The 19,368-nt window shown below is 40.6% G+C and overlaps 1 pseudogene; it reads right to left on the reverse strand.

Annotated features, from left to right (window-relative positions):
- Positions 1 to 1,953: 1,953 nt before the first annotated feature.
- LOC123801902 (large ribosomal subunit protein eL31 pseudogene) lies at positions 1,954 to 18,492 on the reverse strand (annotated as a pseudogene).
- Between the last annotated feature and the right edge of the window lie 876 nt (positions 18,493 to 19,368).

A 19,368-nucleotide genomic window follows, 5' to 3' on the forward strand; every position in this document is an offset into this window, starting at 1 on the left:
TAGAACAACTGGACCGAGTCTAACTGGAAGTCTGCTGCGCCTCTAGATATTTCAGTGATGCCAGCCAATGCATTCCCTTTACTACTTCAACTAGTTTGTTCTAAATGTTCTGTTACTTTCAACTAAGAACGTTCTTCCTTACGTACAACTTCCGTCTCATCTCCAGCCAAGCAAAATAGCTCATTCCCTGCATAACCTATGACATTTCTCATTCAGCTTTGTGCATAATTTCCCCTTGACTTGAAATGCCCTCCTACCCATGCTCAAAGTCACATATCTTAATAACTGTAGACATGGAGTTTGAATTATGGTCTTCTAAAAATATCCTCCTCTCTTCATTCTTTCTTTCCTGCTTAGATCAGGTATCCTTTCTGGTATATTATTTAAAGGGATGCAACTATGTGCATGAGACTATTTATATGCATTTGCGAATACTATAAAAAATCCGGGGCCTCGGAGTCATCTAAGTCTGCTTGGGCCGCCATAACAAAATACCATAGACTGGGTGGCTTATGCAACAGACATTTATTTTCTCACAGCTTGCTCAAGGCCTGACGTCTGAAATTAGAGTGCCAGCAGTGTCTGGTTCTGGCGAGGGCTTCTTTCCTAGCTTGCAGGTGGATACCCTCTCACTGTGTGCTCACAAGCATGTGCATGGAGGCCGGGGTGGGGGGCACCATTTTCTCTTCTTATAAGGCCACTAATCTTATTGGAATAAGGACCCTACCCTATGACTTCATTTAACTTTAATTATATCTCCAAATATAATCACATTGGGGGTTAGAGCTTCGACATAGGGATTTGTGGGGGGCACCCCTCAGTCAACAGTAAGGGTCTGGCATTCTACAAAAACATTTAGAAACTGTTACTCAGAGATGCTTCTCAAATTTCTCTCAAACCTGCAACATTGGATCAGCTGGGAGCTTGTAAAACATGCAAGTTCTGAGGCCACACCCCAGAGCTCCTGAATCAGAATGTCTGGGAGTAGAGCCAAGCTACTTGTATTTTAACAATTTTTCCCACGTGATTTTTATGTATTCTCGAGTTTGAGAATCGGTGTTCTACAGCACTGTTTCTTCAACCAGAGTTTTTGAGCAAACTTATTTCATGATGAAATGTTTAGGAGATCCTGGCTCAAGAAAGCTAAACAGGTTTTCATTTTTTGGTGTGACTCTAGGAACTCGGGATGGGCTACGCTGTGCAACTCTAAGAGGTGGATACTGTGTCTCCATAGAAAGTGTCCCCACTATGAAGCACCACTTTCCACTTCAGTTTGTTAAAGGCAGACCAATTATTAACACCTGGAAGAGCTAGTAAGACACCTTACAGCTCAGGAAAAGTTGGCCTAAAGTAATGACTGATTTCCAAACACTATTATTTTGTTTATAATCTGGCTTATATTCATGTAACTACACTGTATGCTTCATCCCTGGGAACAGACACGGGGCCTTATATTTCATATCTACCCCTGGCCTAAGGTTAGTTTATAGATGTGCTCAATAAATATTGTTAAATGACTGGCATTTAATTTATTTTATAAATAGACGATCCTAACTCTTAAGCCTTAGATTCTATAGAAGGGCATTATTTACTATTATTGAGCTATTATTAACCTAAACATTCTACAGATACTAACAATAATTGAAGAACGGGAGATTTGGTGAAGATGCTATCATTCCTGGTTCTTGGTCTTACTGACTTGTTGATCTGGAGTAAATAACCTCTCTGTTCTCAGTTCTCTCCTCTACAAAAATGGGAACACGGTACTCCTCCAACTGCAGGATTAGTCTCAGGGCTGGGTGTGGAACGTTGCTGGAAATGTTTTTCAAGGTAATTGAGAAAAGCCAATTGTAAACCTCATCCAAATTTTCAACTGTTTGAGATAAGTGATCCTATCAGTCCACTATTAAGTGCAGAAATTGTCGGGTTAAGAGATCACTCTTTCCAAAGAGGTTTCTTTTTCTTTTTCTTTTTCTTTTTCTTTTTCTTTTTCTTTTTCTTTTTCTTTTTAGAGAGTAGCTTGGGTGGGTACTCAGATGAGTAGCTCATCTGAGGGTTTTCCTCCCACTTGCTCACCCTACTTTCTTCTTAGTGTCTTCATTCATTGGGATACAATGCTGCAAAGCTTTATGGCATTTAATATTGTGGGAGAGGTGAATCTGAATAAAGAATCACAGTTGAATCATTGCTAACCTTGATGGATTAGCACCAAGGAGCTCTTCAAGATGTCATTTTTTAAGCTTTTTGAATGATTGGTTTTCAATGGCTCCCTCTAAGGAATTTTAATTTTGAGAGCTGCATAGACAAATGCACACACAAATCATTTAGTGTCCACCTCCAGGAGAAAGGAAAAGTGCTTATAAAGTAAAATTTCCTCTTTTTACTTCACCAGCTTCCTGCTAGAGCAGAGTTTTTCTTTGTTCAAAGTCTAACTTGGAAGAATTTCTTCTAAGTAGTTGTCAGAGTAAGGAGTGTATATTTGAAAGGTTGAAACATTGTGGAGGAATTATCCATTATTTTTTCCAATACTGTATAAAAATGAAGTCTGCTAATAATGGAGATGATTTTACCAATGATTATAACAAATATTTATCACAGACCTGATGTGCACCATGAATTGTTAACCAGTTTATAGATCTAACCTCGTTTGATGCTCCAGTATCCGGGGTAAACTCTTATTATTCCCATGTTAGAGGAAATTGGTTTAAAGAAGTTTAGAGAAGTAAAGCAACTCCCTCACCACCACAGACCATTTGTGGTGAAGCTTGCATGGTAAATACGGGCTTCCGGGTTCTGACACTCACTCAGTGATCAAGACCCTTCGGCTCTCTTTGACTCGTCTTTTGCAGCTGCGAAATGGGAATGATTAGGACCCATCTCAGTACAAGACCGTATAGGTAAACAAACATTGTCTACTGTAAAGAGTATGAAAGGTTTAGAGTGTTTTTCTTTTTGTTAATTCACTGTTATTGATACTCTTGGCTAACACTAGCGAGGCCGGCCCGAGAATCCGAATGCCTGGCTTAGAATCCTGCAGATACCATCTGTTCGCTGTAGGACCCTGGTCAAGTTACTAACTTCCCTGTGCCTCTGTATCCTCCTCTGTGAAATGTAGATAACGGGTGTGGCTGTTCTCTGTTTGAGAACTGTGTTGACTACTGAACCTCTGTGCTCCATAAATTTTAGCTATTATGATTACCATTGTTGGGGCTTTTCCCACAGAAGCTTACTTCTGAGCTGAGCTTCAGAGAAGACACTGGCAAAAAAAGGCAGACAACGCAAGAAACCTCTCGATTCCTTGCAAGCATGAAAGCTACTTCCCCAAAATGAATTGTCCTCCAGGAAGAAGAGGCACTGCTTCCTTTTCGGGTTTCATTTTCTTCTTGCCCACTCTATTCACACCTTCCCAGGAAGGACAAATCAGAGAAAGCCCCGAGAGATTCACTGTAGCACAGATAATTACGAACCCACTGAACCCTTGTGATGTTCATTATTTAGGCTGTTAAGTGCAGAAAATTAAAGGCCCATCAGCCTCCAGTCTCTCACGACTGTACAAGCCGGGTCCACAGAAGCCCACGCGGCACGTGGGGCTGTGCGGTCCACACATCCTCTTTGGTAAATCGCAGCCCTCCTGTGCTCCCTGGGGCATTTCACGACAGGTGAAGTCCCTTATTGTTTCACATTTGCGTATTTCCTGAGTTCGCAAATTTTGTTGCATTGCTTTCATTATCAGTGTCCCTAGTTCTTTTACGTCTGTACTGCATTTACTGTAGTTTGAAATGGTTTCTAAGAAACAGGATATTACAAATCCTGGGAGAGACTCTAAGGACCGGAGACAGTGTCCTTTGTCAACTGTTCAGGAATGCTTAGCATTGGTCTAGAAAAGTCCTCCACTGGACACCTCAAAAGGGGCTGATACTAATGTATAGAATCTATTAAAGGGTCCGTCTTGAGTCTTAGAAACCCAGGCTGGCAGTGAGGAGAGGCCTGCAGTGATTTATTCCAGGAGAAAGAAGATGTAAATGTTAACTAAATACTTTCGAAGTCCTGGGCATTGAGTCAAACATTTTCCTATCCCTTCTAACACATGATTGAGTCCAAGGTAAAAATTTAATGTAATTCTCACAATAGTTTGGTACAATGAGAATTACATTAAATAAACTTGTGTTCCCAACCTCTACACCATACACTCTAAGGGCCTGGATTAAGACAGGGCCTGTATGCCATGAGCATATCACTTCATCCAGGGAATAACTGGGAGCTATTGAAGAATAAAAGTAAGAATGCAATTATATTTACGGATTAGAAAAGTTCTGACCACAGTGCACAGCACAGATTGAAGAGATAGACAAGCAAGAGACAGGAAGACTGGAAAAATACTGTATTTTAAAGGATAGTGTGAAAGCTGGTCCAGTAGGTGAGATCAGGTCACTTCGCGAAGTAATGGGAACTAATACTGAAGAACAGTGTTCTCTTACTGAAAGCTTTAATTTTGTGCGTGTGTTGGTATCTTGTTTCAGATACTGTTTACTGTCTTCCTCTTTCTTCTTCATATACAGAGGTGGCCTCACCGAGCTTTCTCAGTTTGCTGCTGCTATGAGATTGAGCTTCAGCCAACAGAATGTGGGTAAACATGATATGGGCCCTTCCACGCATTCTTTACTCCGTTGTTCTCTTCTGGCTGACTCAGATGGCAACACCAGGATGACTTCCAAAGCCACATGTTCAAGATGGCAGATTCGCTACCAGCTTGGATTCCTGAGTGACTGGGGACCAGATGCACACACCACTTTATTTGTCACCTCACTGGACTGTTCCATAATGATACAATGAAAAATTTTTATAGGGCTGAGTGCTTACAATTTGGATCTGTTTGTAATCACAGTCTAGCCTACATGAATACATATCTGATCCTAATACTGCTAAAATTATGAAAGCCTGTTGCCCAGAGATATTTTAAACCTCTGGTGAAAATGATTTCTCTTTGATACAGCTCTCTCATGCTCTTTTATGCTGTATGTTAACTAACTGGAATTTAAATAAAAACTTAAAAAAAAACCAACTCTCTTCATGCTTTTTGAAAACTCTTTCTGTCACAGTGCTTTTGGGGAAGTCCTTTTGGATATATTTTAAGTTAGGGGAAATTAAAAAGAGAATAATGTGAGAGGAGAAAAAAATAGTACCTCATGCTTCAGGATTTACAAAGGATGCCATCTGCCCTGGTGGGAACAGCATGAGGGTCAATCATTTGTAACCCACGGAACACTGGGTTTCTGAAAGTACACTATTCTTAACTTAGGTCCATTTCACTGGAGAGGTTACCCTGGTGATTACCTCAAACACGTAAAATCCAAATTTTAAACACAATGGCAGGAAACCAAAAATGGGTAGGCATATTTCTGATTCTCAGAGAGTACAAAGGGGCCCCTGAAGACTGACAGCACTGGAAAAACAGAAGAAACGGGTTTGTTTCTTTTTTTGAAGAGCAACCAACCTCAAACTTACTACTAATGACTGTTTCATTTCAGTCTACCCACGTGCTTTTGTTTCTTCTACTCTGTAAATGTGAGCCTTTTTGGTCATTCTGACAGATTTTCCAGCACTAAAAATATCAGGGGCTTAACTGACAAATCATGGGTATTTTTGACAAGAGAGTAGGTTAGCCCTGGGAAATTCTCCCCACCTGCTGAAAAAAAAAAAAAAAAAAGACACCTGAGCGTTACAGAGACTCTTTCCGTGGTTGGCCTAAAGCTTCTGTCTTTCTTTACCATCTCCCATACTTATTTATACATAGATGGCACATCATTATTTAGGGCAGTATTTTAGAATGTGCTAATTTTAATTAATCAATATAGGAGTTAATAATTCCGTTTACCTGTGATTTTTCATGCACTAAAAATATATGAGGATGAAAGGTATGCCTGTTTTTCACTAAAAATTAAGTCACTGATCTCCTACTGCTTTCAAGGGCATTGATTGGCACCCATGATGTGAACGCTCAGCTTCCTGATGTGAAAACCGAAGGTGGAGTGTTTATGTAACCCAATGAGTTCCTTCCGCCTCAGAAGTGGTCCTCTACCTTCTACGCTACTTTCCTCCCAACTGGCTTTCACATGCTGTGTTCAGTCAATAAATGCTTACTGGATGGAGACTTTGGGCCTGGCTTTTGGCGCATACGGAGGGTAGAGACTTTCCCCCTGCCATCACAGAGGTTGCTGTGGAGGAGGGAAGCCAGATTTAATCAAATGTGCCCACAAATAAATATTTGTTATGACATTACGAAATAATAAATGCGGCAAGAAAAAGGGGCAGGAGATTTATGAGCAGGTAACAGAGGACCTAATGGTATCCAGTGACTCGGAGTCATGCTTTCCTGTAGGATAATGAAGACTGACATTGAGACGAAGTGCCAGCTTTAGTTTGCCGGGTGTGGTAGATCAGAAATGGTCAGTTGCCCCCATCAAGAGGGAGAATCAGTTTCCTTACCCACAGAATCTGGGCTAGCCTTTGACTTGAGTATCCAGTTAGAATGTCCAAGTAAACACTTCTGCTCTTACTCCCTTGGAGCACAGCTTTGAGAGTGCCAACTGAAGAAGTCCAGTCCGCTGATGAGAGGTCCCTGGAGAAGACCTGCCCCTGCTGAGTTCTCTGAACCCAACCAACTAACCCCTTGCTCTAACTGTGAGAAACCCTGCCTTAGATCATTCAGCTAGGTCTGGAGGCCAGATGCCTAGAGCTTACAAAAACAACTCTAGCAGATACCGCCGATTCAGGAGCTAGTGAAAAGGCTCATGGTAAGACACTGAGTTTGGGGGTGGTTTGTTAAATGGCAATAAGTTACTGATAAACCAAGTTCAGTCTGGGGACTGGGACTGAATTCTAGGCAGAGGGAGAGATGTAGCAAAGGTCTGCTGAGGGAAGAACGTACTTTTAGGGAATGGAGAGAGGGGCGAAGACAGAAGATTCTGGAGAAACAGACAAGGTTCAAATCAAGCAGACTCTGTCAGAACCCGTAAAAGACCTCCGTTTTTATCTTAAACGCAAAGGAAGGTCATTAGATGAATTTTAAACAGGGAAGTAACATGCTTGGATTTACACATGCGCATAGCTTTTTTCTTTTACCAGACCATAAACCCATTGTGGCAGGGGGTCTATAGGGGACATCCATAGTGGAAACTCAGAAAGCCTTGTTTTGCTGTTTGACTAGATCATCAGGATACCCAGTGGGATAAAGTGAAATAACCCAGGAGTCTGGGCAAGTTCAGAGAGTTGTGTACGATCCAAAAATAGAGGAGATGGGAGGTGAGACACCGCACCTTCTCACAAGTTTAAAACCACTGGAGTGTTCTATTTATGGCTGAAGAAGTCATTCTTTCTACCAAATTCCCATTAAAAATCTGTCTTTGATTCATCTTCTGATCGGCTGGCAGCCACTGCTTTCTTTGCATTTGAACTAGAGTTCCTTTGACTAGGTTGGCTGGTAAATCGGGAGAGGAGACACAGGGGAGGTCAGATGACTCACTGAGCTGCGTCTCTGCCTCCAAAACTGTTAAGGCTTCAGGCCTAGGAGTTACCCGTGAGGGTCCAGAAGAAGTTGTCAGTGTATCAAAGGAGAACCTAGGGAGTCTGATGGCTAGTCTACTTCTTAAACAATGTGAACTCAACAAGGGCTCATGGAAATACCCATGGGATTTGGGGTTAGACTGTCTTAAATTTAAATCCATACTACGCTATTTACAAATCACATGATCGTGTGCTAATAAATCTACGTTTGCTTCAGTTTCTGAAACTGTAAGGGGCACAGGGATAATAAAGTCTACCAACCACATGGATGAAGATTAAATGAAATATATACAAAAAGCATCTGCGCAGAAAGTTGTCAATTAAAACAGGTTTACTTTCCATTATTCTTCAGAGTTTCTGAAGAACTTTGGACGGTAGGTGTCAATGGCATTTGTTTTTTCTCTGTATATTCTTCATACACACTTGAATTCTGTATTTGGCCTCACTGTCGATTTGTTTAATTTCAAATAGGAACATCGTCTTTCCTTGGCTCATGTTTCAACCTTCTCTTTACTCCAGTTCAGTGGTTCTCCACACGAGCTGCACATTAAAACCCCTGGGAAGTTTTAACAAAAATATCAATGTCTGTTTCTATCTCCAGAGATAAGAATGTAATTTGTCTGAATTGTGGCTGGGCCATTGGGATTAGTTTAATAAAATAATCTTTTGTAAATAAGTATGTGCATGAATCCACTGAACTGCAGAGATTTTTTGAGCGGTAAAGAGTGCTACTTATTCCTAGAACTCACTGTTGGATTAGGTCTATAGCCAATGTTATTTCTACTACACCACAGAATGATATAATTAAACCTTTTTGGTCAATATGGTGACTAAATAGGCCTGGGGCCACCTGCTGGGTTAAATGGCTTTGTGGCTCATTAAATGAACACTCCTAGACAGAGCCTAAGGAAAACCAGCCTTGTACCGAAGATGAGGGATAGAAAATAAAAATACAAACACTGTGTTTAAATTACAGGGGCTTATGACCATCTAATACTTCGTCTGTGTGATATCAACTCATGTGATGTGATTTCTGTCGCTTTATACATTTAGACTTCTCGATTTCACACAAAAACGAATTGTTCAATTAGGGTATGCTGCCACCAGGTGGCAATAAGGACCTCACTCGTGATCACCATCTTTGAATAATTGTTCGTTCACACATTTATTCATTCACGGTTATTTGGAAAAGTTAATATACCTTTCACTTACTATCATTTAAAATTCAAAATGTAAACCTTAATAGCATAACTAAAGTGGTATAGTTAATTTTCGTTTCAATAATTATAAAGATTGTATAGATGAGTGTGCATGAATTGCTACATATGGATATGAAACTCTACATGTCTACATGTTTGAATGCTTTTAGAGAAATTAAAATTGAAGGTAAAAGTTCATACCTTCCACACTATCCCTTATTAATGACTTGTCACAACATAACCATGCATTGTTCATTTCTGTGTTCTATAGCCAAGTCTTGCTGTTAGTACCTCTATGAGACTAAGTACTATGATGGAATTTCAGATGAACTTAATATTAAAATTCATTCACATGGATTCTTGAACTTTCTAGCAATGAGCATTTCCTACTAAAGAGTTATTAATATAGCTGCTTTCCCACAGCCTGCTAATGAAATTACTTCTATCAACTTTACCTCCTGGTAAGTTATTTTTCACTTCTTTCAACGTAAGAAAAGTACAGAGGACAGTGACATAGCTCTGTGTTATTTCTGGGCATAGTGAGTCTTCATGACCAATTCCTCTTAACTACAAAAAAGAAACTCTCTTCCTTCCGCCAGGGGAAGAAGGCAATATCATGATGATGTTGCCATTAGCTATGCACGACTTGAAAGCTATGCACAGTGATTCTCTTCTATCGATAAGCTTGACTTTAATATCATTTTGAGCTTTTGACAGATTATCTTTGACATAATGACTTTAGTAAGAAGCAACTTAGAAATTATTTTAAGAGCATCTTGCTATTCATAAAGAGGAATTGGCAATGCCTTTGTATCTCCCTGTGTGCTGGTATCTTCTAAAGAAAGGAATCTTAATGATACTCCCACCCCCTACGTGACGGCATCTAGGCCAGAAGACATTGTTAAGAGGCAACAGCAAATTGCAACAGTGAATCTGGATGAGTCAGAAAGCCCTGTCTCTGTGCTGAGCATGGGCTATTTGCACTACCTCTGAGGTGATTGACTAGAATTTTGACCAACCAAACCCCTTCATGCTAATTGCTCCCTATGAAAACTAATCATATGTTCTTCTTTATAAATTTGGCACAAAGACATTGGAGGGCCACTTATCCCAAGTTATCCACATGGAGCAAAGCTGAGCAACTTTTCAGGTAATTTTGGAAGCCTGCACAACCTAAAGGAAGGAGAACGGGGCTCAGGGAGATGCTGCTGTTGACGATACTATGTCTATTTTGAGCTCCCTTGTTCCTTCAAACAGATTTCTGTTTAAATAATCTGTGAACCTCAGGAATCTGTTCAGCTAAACTGGCCCAGTCATATCACTTTTAAGACAGCCTTTTTCATGGCATTTACATGCAAGCTGTAAGCTGAGACAGTGTTATCAGACAATGGCCATTTGTGGTTTTGATCTTCATGACTTTGACCCTTCGGAAAAGATCCCAAAGACCCAGGAAACGTGTTAAAAGCCACATCAGATCCGGTCTCTCAAAATTCTGTTGTGGGCCACTCCACAGAACTCTGTCCCCTCATTTTCTATATTCATTCTCCAATTAAAGGACCAGATTTGAGATGCTGAAAATGCTTACAATTTTCTGAAACTGTTATTCTGCTATTTAATGCTTGTATCATTATTTATCTTTTCTTATATTTCTGCCATGTTTCTTCAATTAGTGTGTGATCTCTTCCAAGGCTAGGACCATAGTTTGGCACTCCATGTCAGCAAATTCCTGATTCAAAGTTAGAAGCCCCGGTCCATCTAACTCACTTTTACATTCATTTCTAATTATGCTAATTCTCTCACTATTATGCATTCGTGCAATATTCTTTGAGTACCTGTTCTGTTACAGGCACTCTTCTTGATGCTTAGTATCCAAGAGTAGATGAAAGAGACACAGTCCTTGTCCTCATGGAGTTCATGTTCTAGCAGACGAAGCAAGTGAAATATACAGGAAGCCAGGTAGTGATAAGGAAGAGGCCATCTTGACCAGGTCAGGCTGTCTCCATGGAACCTCAGCCTGGCTACAGTTCCTGCCTATGGCCAGCTGCTGGTATGTGCCTGGTGTGAACCCTAATTAGTGGAATACTGTTTGCACTAAAGGCTCCCTTTCAACCCAGCTAGAATAATCAGGTTTCTTTCCTACTTCCTGCTCTGAATTTTACTTCACCAGGACTAGAATTTTATCTTAAAGGTTCAAGCTCTTGAGTTGAAAAATTATTCCCCGATCAGTTCTTTCCAAACCTCACTGGTAGGGGATTTTACTTCATCATTCCTCCCTCTAATCCTGGCTAAAAAGACACCGCTCCAAAATCAAACCATCACCTGGTGCCAAGGTAGTTCCATTTCTCTGTTGTTTTTTCAATAATGTATTCATATGTTAAACACTAGGCTTATCTATATATACTATATACTAATTAGATGTTAATAGTGTATTCATATGTTAAACTATCTGCTATATATGATGCACTTTACTGGGGGAGCTTGTCTGAAATTCAGAATATTAGGCCCTGTCCCCAAATGGCTGAATCAGAATACGGTTTAACAAGATCCCTAGGTAATCCACACGCATGCTAAATTTGGTGAAGGGCTGAAAGTCTAGAGGGATGGTAAGTGAAAGGCAACGAGAAGATCCATCTTTAGCACTGTGGGGAGATCCAGGTTCCCACCCCTGTTCTCACCTAGAAGCTCCGTAAGAAGAGAACTTACTGGTCTGCTTGATTTGACTTCGGGACTCTGAGTGGTAGGACTAGGGTGAGACAAGTGAGAGACTTGGACAGTGCAACATTTCTGGAGGCACAGACTCTCGGGTGCCCACCCTGCACTAGCAGGAATCCGAGGGTTTGTGCCTCCTTCCATTCTGTACTCATGGGACCCTGCTTGCCTCACCTTAGGCCTGACCCCAGGGAGTGCCCAAACTGATCATTGATGGAAGGTTACCCACCTGAGTGTGAGCCTCTCTCCTCCCTCCTTTCTGTTCCTTAGGAAAAGCCCCTCTAGATGTGCTTTCTTGTGCTCCCCCTCTACTCTTTTGCATCTATCTTCTGTGGCTTGATAGTCAAATTAGGGAATAAAATGGAATGGAATGGAATGAAAAGGGTTGCAGAGCCCTTTCAGTCTATTAGTTGGGTCCTGTAACTCCACTCATTTCACTAAGAGTTCAGAACACTACACCAACTCAGGATGACCTAGGTCCTTTTTAGTCTTGTCAAGGGTCCTTGTGCATATATCTTCCTTGATAGCCACATAGAGGGGTGTTTGGAAAATGGGGTAAGATTCAGGCATTCCTGCTTCCCCAACTCCTTACCAGAGAGTTCCACATTGAGAGATACTGGGAATGTACCTGTTATTTATAGGGTGTTGATTTATTTTCTGTTTAGACGATGATCCCAGGAGCATGGCTCCCACAGTAGAGAACCCTGAAGGGAGGAAGTCTGAGTGATTGGTTCACCACAATACCACAGACACCTCCAGCAGGTGTGTGGGACCTGGGGCAGGCTCCTGCACTTTCCACTGTTCACTTTTCTCATCTGTACAATGAGAACCATAATAATACTTCTCACTGTACAGGATTACCGAAGAGATGAAATCAACAAATGCATGTGACAAGTACTTCATAAACTACTGTGCAAATATTCTTGTTTGTAACCTTGTAATTAAGTTTAAAAGGAATGCAGGAAACAGTATTTTTGAATAAAAGAGGCTCAGAGACCTTAAGTATCATCTCAAGGTCCATAGTCTGTAGGTACTGGGGCTGAGGCTTGGACCAGAGTGCCCCACTCCTTTCCCTGCCTCCCCATCACAGTGCCTCTTGGACACGTAGCATAAACATCTCACTGTTTATGTTCTCTGAAATTTGAATGACATACCCTCCACCTTCCATTTACTTTCCCTCTTTCTATCAAGACATCTTTTTAGATTCAGCCCTTTGGAACCCAGAGTCTTCACTAAAATTATTATTGATCAGCTTCTTGCAGAGCTGGAGGTAAGACAACAGCTGAAGCAAAGTGGGCTCTTCCTATTTGCATTTCAGGTGGGTCAGCAAAATGTGGCACTGCAGTTGTGCCTGCGTGGTAATAATACATCTTGGAATTCACAATCCCTCTATAGCAGGCTTGGGCTCACATTCAGGCCAGGCTACAAGGCTCCACATGGACTAACAACCCCCCTGAAGACCCCAGTGATGCCTTCCTGAGCAAAGCAAAAGCCAACTTGGAACTGTCTCCCCGCCAAAAAAAATCACCTCCAAAAGTCTTGCCTGTCCCAGACTCTGTACTGCTTAGTTCCTCCAGCTGTATGGGGCCATGTGACACTGCACTGGGCACTCCCTCTGCCTGCTTCTAAAGCTAACCTTCATTAGAGGCTGGAGAAAGTCCACAGACTCCAACATCCTGAGATCATCAGGTGCCCCATTTGTGTACCTCACTTCTGAAGTCCAGATTGATCCCTTAGCCCTGTCCCATTCTCCTGTCTAGAATCTAATTTGGGGACTTTGAAATTGGGATATTGACTTGCTTTTCCTAGATGACCTCCTTAGGTGATGATTAACCAGGCAGACCTCCTGCTTTATATTTCCAAACCCTTTCACCATACTTTCTGTGATTCTCATCCCATGGTCAGTGAACTACCCTAATGATTCATTCATTCCCTATTCCATTCACTCTTTAATTCAACAATGTTTATTGAACATCTTAGGAAGGCATTGAACTCTGCCATGCATTGGGGACATGATGGTGAACACTAGTCTTATGGAGTCAGAGCTTCTTGACAAAGACAGACATTCATTTATCAACATGAGATATTTGTTAAGCACCTGCTATGTGGCAGGGATTGTTCTTAGCATGAGGGATACAGTAGAAAATGAGCAGGTATAATCTTTGCCATCATATAGTTTACATTGTACTGGGGTAAGGTGGGAAGGAGAGCAACAGACACAAAATAGTAACATGTCAGGTGGAAGGAAGTGATAAGAGAAAATTAAAGTAGGAGATGGAGGAAACAAGCAATGAAGAGTTCTATTTTACATAAGATGATCAGATATGCTTTCTGAGAAAGTGACACTGGATCCAAGACCTGAATGAAACTAGGAAGCAAGTTGTACAAATATTTGGAGGAAGCATATTCTGAGAAGGGACAGCAAGAACGGAGACCCAAAGACAGGGGTGTGTTTGAAGTGCTTAAGGATCAGGAAGGAGGGCAGTGGTCAGGAAGAGAAAGGGCAAGTGGTGGAGGTGAGGTCAGGCAGAATGTAGAAGCAGGGAGTGGTGAGCAGTTTTGTATAGAGCCCTGTCATGCCCTTGTGGGAACTTGGGTTTTACTGAGAGAGATGAGAATGCACCAGAAGGTTTCGAGTGGAGGAGTCATCTGGTCTAACCTTTGTGATGACTCCTAAGTGAGAAGAAGGTTGTTTGGACCAGGGTGCTGGTAGTGGTGTTGGTGAAGGTATTTTGAAGGTAGAGCTTTCAAAATTCACTGAATGATCAGACCTGGAGTATGAGAAGAAGAGAGAGGTCAAAGATGACTCTATGACTTTAGTCTGAAGCACAGGATAAATGTGGATGTCATGAAACAAATAATCTCCCAATAAAGGGTAACATTATAAGCTGAGGTCAGTCCTATATTTAAAAGACTCTGAACCCCATAACTTATCAATCTCACTTCCATCATTCCCCTTTTCATCCTCTGCTATTCTACTAACCACTTTTCCTCTTATCACAGGCACTTTGTACGAGATGCTTCTTGTTAAGGACTTTGGGTATTATCTAAGAGTGTGGAAAGCAGGTGTTACACAATGTAGTGAAATGATAATATTAGAGCTTTGGAAAGCTCCCTTTGACTGCAGGTTGAGAATGGATTGGGGAGGGATACTAGTTAGGAAATGATCACAGAGATAGGTGAAAAGATGATGGCTTGGACCAAAGTGGTAGCACATTAGATAAAGCCTGAGGTGGGACCATACTGGAGGCACCAAGGCCTAGGGCCTTCCTAAGTAACCCAGCTGCCATGTTGGCATGGCTATAATTAGTAGGTCAGAAAGGACTAAATTAGAGTGTGGTAGGAGAAAGGTAGGGGGCAACCAGCCAGTATAGATTAAGTACAAGAGGAGGTTAAATGTGGTCTTTTGGGTGGAGCCCTCAGGAAGCCATGAACTATTTCCAGGAAGAGATAACATATTTCTTTGATGCCCCAGTGGTTTTTAAATTTTTCTGCATGAAGTTCACCACTTTCTACACATGCACTCCTCTTCACACCCCTCCCCCTTCCAGGACTGCCTGAAACTCTTCATTCCTGTCCAAGTGCTGGTGTCCTTGTCTATGCTCTGGTGACCTCCTAACAGCTTGAAAAGAAGGCAGTATTGAATTGCATAATGGTTAAGAACACTGGCTTCTGAGTTGGACTAATTTGAATTTGAAACTCATTTGTACTACTACTGAATTACTATGTGGCTTTGGGCAAATTACCTAATTTCCTGGAACCTCAGTTTTCACACCTGTGAAATGGCAAAAATTATAACACCCATTTCATAGGATGGTTGTAAGGATTTAAAGAGAAAATGCTTAGGAAGCATATGATGCAAAGCCTATCCAATAATAATAGCTGATATTATGAAGCTCATCATTTGTGATAAGCAGGGTTCTGAGAGCTCCAAGTACATTAACTTATTTTATCTTTCAAACTATCCTCTTATCTACAATTCACCGAGGAGGAAATTGAGGCACAGAGAGGGTTAATAGCTCACACAAGGGCAAAATACTACGTAGCAGTAGAACCAGGATTTGAACTCAGGTAGCCCCTCTCAATCAGTAGATGATACAGACTCTCTCAAGTGGTAAATACCAAGCAAAAGCAGCTACTTGTATCCTCACTAGACGTTCTCTAGAATAAGCATTCTGGCATCTCAGTGGGGTGGGGGGGTCTAGTTATCTGAATTTCTAGTTGTATGGCCACCTTTCTTTGTTAAGAATATTTCTAGAAGAAGTGAATCCACTTTTTAAAAAATCGTTAGGTTTCAAAATAATAGAATAGGTGCTCAACTGTTGAAAGAGAAATGAATGATCAAGTTGTCTGTAGTGGCCCTTAGGAAGTGTTGAGCATATGAGTACTGGAATTAGGAATGGTTAATAGGTGAGGAAAGCCCCCAGTGAGACATGGTTTAAAGGGGGTAAGGGACAATGTGGTTCTGAATGTGTTGAATATGGCAGCAGAGCTGAGTGCCTTTGTGACCATGCCCTGTTTCGTCATGTTTGTATCAGAGCAGTGCCTCCGCCAAGTTTTCCAGTCTTTTTGTAGGTGACATTTAGTGCCTAGAATACAGTTTATACCAATCCTAATATTTCTACATGCAGTGTCATAGGTTATGAGTCCCTGACATGGTGAGAAGTGGTTTGCGTACTGGGTCAGCACACAGGAGCTCCAGCCTAACCACCTTGGTGTAATTCTGATTCCACTACTTCTCAGCTGTGTAATCTTGGGCAAGTAGGTTAACCTTCTGGTGCCTCCATTTCCCTATTTATAATTGGAGATCAAAATAGGACTTATCCGATTTGACTGATGTGAGAATCAAAAGAAATAACACATACAAGGGGTTTAGCAGAGGCGACACTATCATTGGTTGTTGTTACTACAGAGTGCCAGTTGTGTGCCATAATCATAAGGTAGGTGACCATCCACAGAATAATTCAAGGAAGGCACAAAGCTTTTTTAGGTCCTAAGTTTAGGTCCCTAAGTTTCTAATCATCTGGACTACAATTATGATGGCAATTTCCTGAGTCTGCTAATTATTTTCATGCCAATTAAACAAATTGCTTATCTATATGTCAAAACCATTTAATGAGAAAGTCCATCCCATTGTATTGTATTCTGCATCCCATTTCAAAATTTTGACATAACAGTATGTTTTATATCCCAGTCTGTTCTAGCCCACTTCATTTCATTCTGTTTGCATTCCATAGTATATTTCACACCTAGTCATTCCACACCACTTTGTATTTCATTTATTCACTCCCCATATTCCTTTTGATTCCATTCTATTTCATAGTTCATCTTACCTCATCTGATTTTATTTATGTATTTATTTTGCTGTTGTCTTTACTTGACAATCAGTCATTAGTTCTCATCCACGTTAACTCTCAGTCAATTTTTGAAGGTGGTGACAGATACATAGGTAACCAACGTATAGAGCTTGTTTGGTGGATCTTCATCCTTGTGATGTTTTCTGGGCAACTGCACACAGACACAATAGGGAATATTCCTCATTCCTTTGGCCCAGGCACCTTTGTCAAACCTGGTGTCGATGCACACATCTGGAGTTCCCATCTCCTTCACGGCAAATCTCCAGATCTGTTTGAGGGCCTGAGTGGCACATTTCTTGAAACCCACTCCATGGATGTGCTTGGGAATGTTGACGGTGTCTTCTTCAGTTGCCACCTCATTGATGGCAGAATGGCCTTTCTTCTTGCCACCCTTCTTTGCAGGAGCCATTCTGCTAGCCCATTTTAGAAAAGCACTCCATCTCATTTTAATTTATTATTTATTGCATTTACTGTCAAATTCCATGATTTTCTACTGCAAATCACCCCCCATCCCATTCTATCCCATTTCCTTCCTACTACATTCCATTCCATTTTATCCAATTCCACATGTCTCTCAGGTCATGTCAGTATGGGGATAGGAAAATGATAACAATTTCCATGTTTCTTTTGCTCTATCCCCACCTATTCTCTGTGAGTACATTCCCCTCTCAAATTCTTCCTGAATAATTCTGGGGGTTTCTCAACAATCTATGGTCTAAACTTGTAATCTGATATTTTTGATCATTTACAACATTTCCCCTCTCCTGCTCCAATTTGCTGTCATGGCACCTCCAGCTTGAGCAAGTTACACTAGTGGCAACTAGTCAGGGACAGTGTAGGCACTTAAATCTCAGACTTTCTCCTCTACTGATGACATGTCTCCCATTGAACAATGCTCTCTTCTACAAATATAAATGGTTGTAGTTTCTTCCTCCTATTTTCCCCCTTTAATGGGTATAATTGGGTCTATCATTACATTCAGTATCTAGGCCTTCAAGAAATAAAAATACCGGTGCTTTCAGAGGTCTGTTCAGGCAACTTGCACAGTGACCATGGAGGTAAATTATTTGGTTATATAAAGACTGAGCAGAGAGTGGGCCCTGTAACCAACTAGGACACTTAGCACCCAAAAGATGGAGTGTGGGGGGCATATTTGTTCTACTCAACAGTGACACCTGTTGACCCAGATGGAAACATATGTATTCTAAGTGGAGTTGGGGCAGGGTTTTTGGGATTAAACAAAAACAAGCAATAACTCAAATGGACAGCAAAGAAAATAACATATAGGAAAGCCATCTGCTCCCATTTGAGTTGGTTCCCCTGCTGCCAGAAGCTAGTTAACATTAGCCAGGATAAAACTACATGTTAACAGAATTGATGCGTGAAAGCCTCTACAGAATATTTAATCAACATTTAAAGACAAACAACGAATTCTGGTCAGTTTAGAGAAACTGAAGCCCATACATACATACATATACTGTATGATATATATCATACATTTATATTTATAGTGATGGAGACTAAACCAGGAGTCAATTTGAATAAAAAACCAGAAGACTTTTCACTGCAGAGCAGTGATTCTTATTTAAATTTTGTCTACTTATGAAAACAGAATCATATCTTTCTCCCTCCCTCCATCTGTCTCTCCCTTCCCCTCTCCCTTCCTTCCATCATTCTTTTTTACAAATACATATCACATAGGTTTATTGACACCACTAGTCAGACCCTGGACTAGGCATTGGTGATGAGGACAAAGTGTTCTACACATAATGGAGTTCATCAACTATCAGAGAGCCATTCTTTTTTTTTTTTTTTTAAGGAACACTACATAAAAAATACTGTGTGGTGACTAACATAACATAGTAAAAAAAATCAATATATAAAAAAGTATAATTAACATACAGCGCTATATTCACTTCAAGTGTACAATATAATGATTCAATAATTCTATACATTTCTCACTGCTCTTCAAGATAGGTGTACTCTTAACCCCCTTTATTTATTTTCCCCATTCCCCCCATCCACCTCCCCTCTGGAAACCACCAGTTTGTTCTCTATAGGTAAGAGTTTGGTTTTTTGTTTGTCTGTTTTTCCTTTGTTTGTTCATTTGTTTTTTTCCTAAATTCCACATATGAGTGAAATCATATGGCATTTGTTTTTCTCTAACTTATTTCACTTGGCATTATACACTCTAGGTCCATACATGTGATGCAAATGGCAAAATTTCATGCTTTTTATGGCTAATATTCTATTATATGTAGTATATATATAATAGATAATTTCTATATTTATAGTAATATTCCATTATACACACACACACACACACACACACACACACACACACACTACATCTTCTATATCCATTCATCTATAAATGGACACATGGGTTGCTTCCAGATTTCCAAATCTTGTCTATTATAAATAATGCTGCAATAAACACAAGGGTTCATACATTTTTTTTAATTAGTGTTTTCATTTTCTTTGGGTAAACACTCAATAGTGGAATTACTGGACTGTATGGTATTTCTATTTTTAATTTT

This window comes from Ursus americanus, chromosome 9 (genome assembly GCF_024610735.1).
Source record: "Ursus americanus isolate L20-20 chromosome 9, mUrsAme1.1.p, whole genome shotgun sequence".
Taxonomy (NCBI): domain Eukaryota; kingdom Metazoa; phylum Chordata; class Mammalia; order Carnivora; family Ursidae; genus Ursus; species Ursus americanus.